This window comes from Condylura cristata, unplaced genomic scaffold (genome assembly GCF_000260355.1).
Source record: "Condylura cristata isolate star-nosed mole 26May11 unplaced genomic scaffold, ConCri1.0 scaffold00002, whole genome shotgun sequence".
Classification (NCBI taxonomy): domain Eukaryota; kingdom Metazoa; phylum Chordata; class Mammalia; order Eulipotyphla; family Talpidae; genus Condylura; species Condylura cristata.
In genome coordinates this window covers 18,911,377-18,920,314 of record NW_004567103.1, presented here as the reverse complement: position 1 = coordinate 18,920,314, position 8,938 = coordinate 18,911,377, and positions in this window count along the sequence as shown.

The window sequence follows — 8,938 nt, the reverse complement described above, 5'->3', positions numbered from 1 at the left end:
AACCATATACCAGAGACATTCTGTGGGGGTGGAGTGGGGAATGGGATCAAAAAATGGGGGGGGGGAAGGGAGGGAAATGCACGGGGCTATGGTGGTGGCACAGGGGTGATTTGGTGATGGGAGACCCTCGGGGATTACAATCGAGATGGAAAAAAAATGTGCAAAATGATGTAAAAAATAAACTTTGTAATAAATAAAATAAAAAAAAAATTAAAAAAAAAAAAAAACTCTTGGGGGCCTGCTCATTCTGTGGGCTCGACTTGATGGCTGTCACCCTTGTGATCATAGAGGACATCAACAGTGGTAGTGGAATGCCCAGCTAACAGACACAAGACAAATATTTCAGTAAAAGTACACTGACAAACAATGAAAGACTTAGTTTGGGACTTGTATGTTACCTATTGGGAATAGGAAAATGAGCAGTCTACTTAATTCTGTAATTCTAAAAGAACCCACTGGTGCTAGACATGAATTTTAGAAGAATTTACAGAAAACACAAGAGGGGAATCCACATTATTATTCACCACAAACCGCTGACATTTAATTGAATTCACTTTCTTTAGAAGGCAGTTCAGTAACTTTGGGCTTGGGCTCCGTATAACATTTCTTTTTTCTAAATCTTTACTGACTTTTAATTATGTCAGCATTTTACAAATAGCGTAGAGTTTCCTTTTTACAGTTTTTCATAGTAATTGTTTTATTTTCAAAAATCTTAGTCTTATAAAATTGGTGAAAATGGCATACAAATTTCCCATCTACCTTTCACATAGCAGCCTCTAGTGTTACTATGAATAACTATGTGAGAAAATAAGACCATCTAGCTTAGGCAATTCACATCATAGTAATACAATTAATTAAACATTGTCACCAGCATTGTCACTGTTGCCTTTTTTCTGGATCAAGATCAACCTGGCTGTCCTTCTTGTGGGGTCCTGTGTATTATCTGGAATGGGATTTCAGATCATCTGTCCTTTGTATTCACAAAACATTGATAAAGATTTTGTTTTGTTGACTACCCTTCAGCTTTGGTTTATCCAATGTTTTTCCATGAATAGTGCAGGGTATGCTTTTTGGGCAGGAAAAACACATCTGGTGATGTTGCCTTGCTCACATCCTATAAAAGGGCAAGGCACTGGTATGTGCTCTGTATGGTGAAATGATTATTTGTTTAAAGTGGCATCTGTGATGTTTCTCTACTGCAAATTTCTATTTTTTTCTCTTTCTAGTTGGTAATCACAAGGTGATAATTTGTTTCTCACCAAACTATTGCCCACAACTTTAACATCCACTGGTATATGACAATAGAAACTGCTGTGGTATTTGCCAAATAGTCATTATATACAGCTTTTTTAAAGAGTATGCCCAACTTCAGATGGGCACCTTCAGACATTCCCAGCAGAGTTCCTCATGAACCACTAGCACAATCATTTGTGATAAAGAGAAAAGCAAAGATGAGAATTAAGAAGCAAAGGAAGTTTCTTGACTGCAGAACTTCTCAGGGTCTTTAGTGTATCGAATGTGACTCTTCAGTTTCCCAGAAAGAGGTGTACTGAATTTTATCAATGTTCATAAGATGCATTGGTAGTTTATATTCCACTTATAAGAAAAAAAAAGCTAATTAAATAAATAATTAAATTGTGACACACCATCAGGGGTTAAACACATCTCAAATTTTGAGGTGGAAAAATGAAATAGCACATGTCTTAGAATCAGTGTAATATGATCATATTTAGTCTTTTCCACTTAATCAACGATCAGATTCCCTTTTCTCCCTTTTCTGGAGGGTTTCTTGTGAGAGGTCTGCTCTATGCCGAAGTGGTTAGTGCTGGAACGTTGCTCACCTCTGTCTTTGTACCGATATGATATTGAAGTCCTTTTATCAGTGGGTAGGGCCCTGGTAAGTTATTTCTTAAAAACCTATACAAAACTAGATAAAATAATTTTTAGATATAGGGCCTCCCTCATGGTGCAGGGGTGAAAGTTTCAGTACTATCAAGCTATCACTAATCACTGCAGTGTGAGTTCCAGCTCTGGCCATGGAGCTGATCCAGATTGCAAGCAGAACTTGCCTGTCTTGTCTATTGCTCCCCTCAGTAGTCTATTTCAGTAGATCCACTTGTTCTGCTTCCCATTCTGTCTGTGGCGAATCCTTCCACACACCCCCTCCCTGCACCTCTGGCCTATGCCCCAGCTCTTATATGCATAAATAAATAAAAGCAAATCTTTAAAAAATTTTACTAAAGTCTTCTCCATATTATTTTGCATAAAACATATATGGTATTCATTAAACGGCCAAATAGTTGGAAAGTTGTGAAAACAATCTTCTCATTTGTTGGTTTTGTCCCTTGTCTGATGGAATCTGCACTGGATTAGAAAAGTCTCCTTGACAGAGACCATCTCCAGTTATAAACTATTTAATATTTGTCCTGTTCCAAAATAACACTACTAAAAGATAATTGCCAGTTATTTGCTTTACTTAATTAGAGCTCTCAAGGTGAGATAATAAGTGTCAGTAATTAAGATATTGGAACTTTTTCTTTGGAGGAGAACTTTTATCCTACTTCTTGAAATATATTAATCCCACTTCTACTTTCCTCAACTTCAAAAGTTGGTAAATTGCAATGACAATCTCAGGGAGAGCTAGCTGCCTGCTGTGCCTTGTGCAAGCTCAGCGCTCCTCTATCACTGTGCCACAGGGAGTCAGTAGAGACCTGATGAATTTCTCCTATAGAGAGGAAGGCTGATTTGATGGTTTTATATTCATTTGTTAAATGGCTAATTCTCCTATTTTTCCCTTCTAAAGTTATTTTATCCCTGTCACTATAGTAGTATACACCTTCAGGATGACATTTCCCTAAATGTGTGTAAGTAGCTAGGGTAACACTAAATATTTCAATCTCTAATACCTTTTGTAGTAAATCCCAAAGGAATCTTTTAGAAAGAATTCATCACAAATATTTAAAAAGAAAGGCTAGAAATCACAGGTCTTTGCTGTGACTGTATGCACAAATATAAAACTGCTGATGCAAAAGTTATAACATAAAGCAGTAAACTACACATGGTCATTAAAATCTGAGTCTACCCTAAGGCAGTAACTATTGTACATGCAAATGCAGTCAAGGTCACCTCCTCACTGTCCCCCTCCATTCCTGGAAAGGTGGTTTTATCCCTGTTTTTACAGAAAAGGAAATAGAAATTCAGCAAGATTAAGTGGCTTACCTATAATCTTGTATCTAAATCTTTCTGGCTTCTATAACCTTCTATCACAGCCCTGTGGCCAAAGAGCAAAACAAAGGCAATGACTTTAGCACTCTGTAGTAAAATGGTAAGTGAACAATCTTAGTTAATAAAAGATTTAAATTTAATTTATATTTGTATAATCTACCTGATTGCCTCCAAATGAGGAAGCTTATTAGAGCAAGTAGAGTAAAATTCAGTATTTTATACATGTTGTTCTTTAATTTTTTTCCTAATTGAATATCTTGTTAACTTAACACATGAATAAAGAATTGAGGTAGATTTTCTTCTTCAGAGTACTTATTATTTTCCATCTTTGGTAATTTGTGGAACTGTACTTAACATCATAAACACTTTGTAGTTTTCAATTTGTTTTTATAGAATATGTGTAAAATACAATAATTATTTGAATGATTTCAGAAAGTAGAAGTGCAGACAATTTCTTGCACAAGCCAGGTAGTGTTGCTCACTAAAAGTTGATTAGTTGACAGTCAGTTGATAAGAAATGGCAAGGAACAAGTAGAGGTAGCCATTTGAGTGGAGGGAAAAGAAAGGTTAATTTAGTATATGAGCAGCGGTTAAAGAATATCACTGAATAGTGTTCAAAAAAGTCAATAAAAGCTGAACTTCACAGACACATGTACAGAAACTCATGCCATACACAGTCCAGTAAAATGCTAGAGGTGAATTGCAAATATATGCAGCAGATTGTGGCAAAAGGAAAAAAAAAAAACACGTAGGTTTTACAGTGTCTGGAATTAGGGGGGAAAAGTCTGTTGTCAAGAATTATTTTTTGGTTCTGGGATTTTTTTCAAAGGGAAAACCTATGTGGTGTGAACCCTAAATCTCCCTCCCTGCATGAATCAAGAGAATGCCATTGAGAACAATGTCTTCAATGTGTGTAACTGTTTCCTGCTCTCGTCAATCTCTATTTTTATGAAGTCCAGAACTTCATCTAATGACAGGATTGACTGCTAAGCTTATTCGAGATTCTGGAAACAAGAATCTTTTGTTTGTATTCCAGCTCAGCAGAATTCAAGGGAAAATCGACATACGCAAGGAAGTGGGGATGCCACAATGATGGCACAGGTATTAATTTCAACTCTGGTTATGCAAGTTATTCTGAAGGGACTTGCAAATGTCAGTTGTGTGAGGGTCTGAGAACTCAATTACCGCGAAAGACAGAGCGTCATACAAGAAAGCAATTCGCAAAGTAGAGTTTATTAGGCTGGCTAGCCAGGGTCAAGCCATTCCCTGCTGGACACGCAGGACCGGGTTCAGGCAAGACCCCAAACAAAGGAATGTCAGAGAATATATTGGCCTTGTTGGCATTTACATACATCAGAGCCCACACAAATTCAACTTAGCAAATGGATTCAAAGATTAATAGACGTCACAGCCTGGGTCACAGTTCAAACACCCACGGACAGGTTTCCAGGAATAGATGTCTCATTTCCTGGTGCCTCCAGTCCAAACAGCCTGAGCCACACCATTCCCATTATCCAATCAATTGAAATGTACATTGTCCCTCTTCAACCTATCCTGCATTCCAGGGGTGCTTGCCTGGGCTAGTTTTGCTCAGGCCTGTGTTACTTCCTCCATTCCTTCAAGCTGGTCTCTGAAATGAGAAAATGCAAAACAGGAATCCATTATATCATTATTATTCATTGGGGGGGTCTTTATATTTCTTATTATGATTTGCCTCAATTTTGAGTTTTTCAGCTGGAGCAGGACCAAGATAAAAATTTTGGTTGTTTAGAAAACTTTTGCTAATTCTCTTTATTTAGACTTAGCAAACTCAGCAAATAACATGTATTAAATTCACGCTAAAACTATATGAATTTCAAGGGAAATTAAATCTGTTTCCGACTTAGGTATATATTACTCACTGAAATATTTGCTAGAAAATTCTCGATGTCCGAAAGCTTATGAACCATTTCATCATCTTTTCTATTAGATCCAGGAAGTTGCTTTTCATGGGTAGTAAATAAAAAGTTGAAACCATGAAGACTATAAATATAGTTATCATAATTTACATCACCAATATTTCCAAATAGACTTTATATGGCTTATAATGAAAACACTTTCAATAGGGCAATTAAAGTTAAAAGTAAACACAGATAAAAAATGTAGAGAAAAGACAAAATAACTATATAGGGAGAATAATAAAATATATTCAGTTTGTGTGAGCTTCCTGGCCACCAAGGCAAAAGGCAAAAGCAAATTCTTTTACTAGGAAGTGATTTGCCATTTTGTTCTATCATCATGGGTCATACACACATTATGAAAGCAAATTCTAAGCACATAACCCAACAAACCAGGAACACCTTGTCTAGCAATAGAAAATCAGTCTCTAGTAGATGTAATTTCATGTCTCTTTTTTAAAGCCAGGTGAGAAAATTGTGGCTTCTATTTTCCCATGAACATTTAACAGAAAATGGAGCAATCAGGTAATTGTCTGGAGGTTTTCATTAAATATTTAATTTTTATTTGGATATCCACTCCTTTTGAAAATTATTTATTTAATTTTTTTATTCAAGTTCAATGTGATTTATCATCTGTTCTAAATCATCATAGATTTACTTCCTTACATAAGGTTTATATGTTTTTTAGATATTTATATATTTATTTTTTCCTACCACCATTCCTTTTACCTCTTTGACATTTTCTCCTCCTACACTATCCTCAGAAACCTTACTTCATTTATTGTGCCTGCTGGTTTTTTATAAGCATTTGACTTTGTTGAATTGTTCTCTATGTAAATGACCAAGTGGGTCAAAAATTTCAGCCATCTGTAATTTCTGTACAAGACACCTGTTTAAAAACAAACTAAATGATGAAGGTTGGAGTTCCATTTTACAAGCTAACAATGTACATAGTAGGGCAAGAAGTGCTATTCTCATAGGGGATAAATTGGATTTTCTACTAAACAGGATAATAAAGGAAACAAACCTCACACTATATAGTGATCAAGGGGAAATTCATCAAGTTAGGCACCTAACATAAGGGTACCTGGTTATATAAAGTACCTATTAATAATAGACCTAAAGCAACATATTGAAAAAAATACAATTATTGTTGGAGACCTCAAAACACCACTGACACTAATAACTCCATTAAGTATCTATCCTAAATTTATGACACTCTAATATAGAAAGTGTTATTTATACCTATGTTCAGAGCAGTATCATCTAAATTCTCAAGTCATAGAACCAACCTAATTGCCCTTCAATAGATGAGTGGATAAAGAAATCATGAAATACTATGCAGCTGTTAAAAAGATGGCTTTTGGGCCCTCCCTGGTGGTGCAGTGGGTTAAAGCACTGAACTAAGAAGCTTAAGCCACTTCCTTATGAGTTCATCCCCACCTGCCCTGGAGGAGATCCACATGGCGTGGCAGACCTCTCCTGACACCCCCCCCCCATCCCTTCAGCATTGTATTTTGTTGATCTGCCTGTTCTGCTCCCCACTCTGTCCCTGGTGAATCCTCTCACCCTCCGCATCTCTGGCCTGTACCCCAGTTCTGTATGAATAAATAAATCTTAAAAAAAAAAAAAAGATGGCTTTTGGACCAAAATGGGTGGAACTCAAACTGATTCTATTAAGTGTAATAAGTCAGAAATTGAAAGGTAGATATTATGTGGTTTATCTTTTTGTGGAATACAAAAAAACAACAAAACATACACTAGCAAAATACAGATGGAGAAAATTTTAGACTTAGTGAATGGAACACATCAAATATGGCAGAGCAAAAATATAGAGGAGCAAACCAAAATTAAAATTAAAAAAATCTATGGATTGAAGATTTTTTTCTAGATTTGGAATTTAAAAATTATATATGGGGACCTCCCTCGTGGTGCAGCGGATTAAAGCACTGCACTAAGAAGCTTAAGCCACTTCCGCATGAGTTCGACCCCTGCCTGCCCCTGAGGTGACCCACATGGCGTGGCAGACCTCTCCTGACCAGCCCGCTGCTCCCCTCAGCAGTGTACTTCGTCGATCTGCCTGTTCTGCACCCCACTCTGTCCCTGGTGAATCCTCTCACCCTCTGCATCTCTGGCCTGTACCCCAGTTCTATATGAATAAATCAATCTTTAAAAAAAATTATATTTGTTCTCCATTCTACTAAGTGCCAAGTTGTATATGCCACTAGAGAAATAGACATGTCTATACATGTCTATACATGTTAGAAAAAGGTACACTGAGCTCTTTTCAAGAAATATTCCCATGAAATCTAGAATTAAAATTTTATTTCCTAATTTAATAATCAATGTTTATTTCATTCATTGAGGAGAATAATTTAAGTTCTTGTGCGCTAGTTAAGTTTCAAAGGTATAGATTTAAAATTTTATTTCCCAATTTAATAATCAATATTTATTTCATTCATTGAGGAGAATAATTTAAGTTCCTGTGCACTAGTTGAGTTTCAAATATACTTTGAAGCAAAAAATTAATGTATAATGTTACATTTTGTCAGGGATGTAACTTGAAGATAACTAAAAACAAACTAAAAAATATTTGCTTATGCTGTACAGGCTTTTCAAAAGCCTATTTTTAAAGACTGAGGAATTAGACACCTGTCATTTTTGCCAGCTGGTGTAGTTGTTAAAAATGACTGTCACTCTTCTGTCCGTTTCTCTGTTTTGCACCTGCTGCTACTTGTGTTATGGGCATTTTGTACATAGTAATTTAATAAGGTCAGGTCCCATGACAGTGAACTAGATGTTATACTTCTGGGAGTTAAAGCAGTTTTATAAGGTCTTGAGGGAAAATACATTAAATATGAAGTTTGAGATTAAAAGCTTAGTATCTTATAGACATCACAATTTTCCAACTGAAAATGTTAAAGGAAAATTTAGCTCCATGTTCCCAAACAGATATAGCCTTATATCACTGGACTATTTGTAGAGTCAAATGCTCTACATAGTAACATTTGTATTTTTCTTTTAAAACTAGATCTTTTATTGCTTGACATAACAACTGAATGTAAGTATTTCTAAGCCACATGAAACTATTAAAATCAATGAAATTATGATACAATTAAAAATGAACTTTCTCAGTCAGAATTCAAGTGCTCAGAAGCTGCATGAGGCTAGGCTTAACATACAGAACAGTGCAGATAAATGTCCAGTTCACAAGAAGTTAGATTGAACAGTGTTGTATGACATTTCCAATTCCTGATTTTAAACAAACTCAGTCTTAAAGGGCATAATGTCATAATATGTTATCCTTAGGAGGAAAATCCTCACATGATTTTGGCTATGGAAACAGGGGTCAAGGGCTATGATGCTGAACACTCAGCTAAGTGACTTTGGTTGACCATTGGATGAGGTACCTCAAGCTCCCAAATGTTGTTGTTCAGTTTCCAAAAATACATAGGGCGGCAGGTGCTTTTTGGACATTTTATAATCCCATATATTTACAGATTTTTCATGTTCAGGGGTGCTACATCTTTTTGGAGAGTAGGAAAACTTTTATCACTTATCTCTTTTAAATACTCATATTAACTTCCCAATTCTGCCTCTGTGGTGCGGTACTCGATAGAATTCTGATATAACAAAGTAAGTTTATGCTATGAATTTTTCTGTTGATTTGTCTTACCACTTAGGATATGTATTAAAACACTGAACCAGGCCCTCCCTGGTGGCGCAGTGGGTTAAAGCACAGCACTGAGAATCTAAAGCCGCTTCCGCATGAGTTC